The following is a 965-nucleotide window of genomic DNA, read 5'->3' as shown; positions in this document are numbered from 1 at the left end:
ATATAAGTTATGATCTATTTCTCTAGTTTTGATAATTCTGAAATAACATTGTTAGCACGATTGTTTAGGTTATCATGCTAGTTAAATAAATCATATATTAATGGAATGTGTAATTATAATCTAATTAAATCAACTAATGGGAGGTTGTGTGAGTTAACTACAACCACTCGAAGTTGTTAGGATTGGTATTTGAGAAATCGAAGTCAATTCTAATCATTCTACTATACCAAACAGCTTGTCTACTTAAATTGACACTTTCGTGGTAGTATGACATTAGGAAAGGATGGACTTTAAAATGTGCATGCTACTTTCTTTTATGTCATAGAATATGTTCATTTAGAAATGAAGGACTATTCTATCATATATTATTAGGACAAGTTTATCACATGTTTATTTAATAATCATCAAGGAATAATTGAGTGGATTCTTGATATTAAATGGTAAACCTTCATATAATTGATTTACTCACTTAGAATTTCTCTTATTGTCACCTATATATTATATATTTCTATCTTATGAAAAAAAGTTTTAAAACCAATCTAAAAAATGATTAAACCCTCTGATTAAAGTAAGGCGAAGATTCATTATTAGAAACATTTGTGTCCATGGATCGATACTTGGTTCTTACCAATACTATCCTACATATACGATAGGTACACTTGCCTATTTAGTGTGTGTTTGGTTTTAGTAGAACTCACTTATATAAATTTAAAACACTTAATATAATAATACTAGCACGCGCACCCAACATCAGTTATCGCTTATAGAGATTTCTTTATGAATGAGTTGTTAAGTTATTGTTTATAGAGATTTGGCCAAACACGTTGTTTAATAACTAATATGATAGTAATGATATTTTTATTGCATGCTTTTTTGAATGGATAGTATGGGTAAACGCAAGAGGCTACATATAATTTCTAGCTACTTGGAAGAGACTATTGAAAAAAATGTTGTAGATAATGAGC

The sequence above is a fragment of the Bidens hawaiensis genome, unplaced genomic scaffold (genome assembly GCF_021521415.1).
Source record: "Bidens hawaiensis isolate Kalapana, Puna unplaced genomic scaffold, B.hawaiensis_p1.1 tig00075629_1, whole genome shotgun sequence".
Lineage (NCBI taxonomy): Eukaryota > Viridiplantae > Streptophyta > Magnoliopsida > Asterales > Asteraceae > Bidens > Bidens hawaiensis.
Note: the sequence above shows the minus strand (reverse complement) of the source record.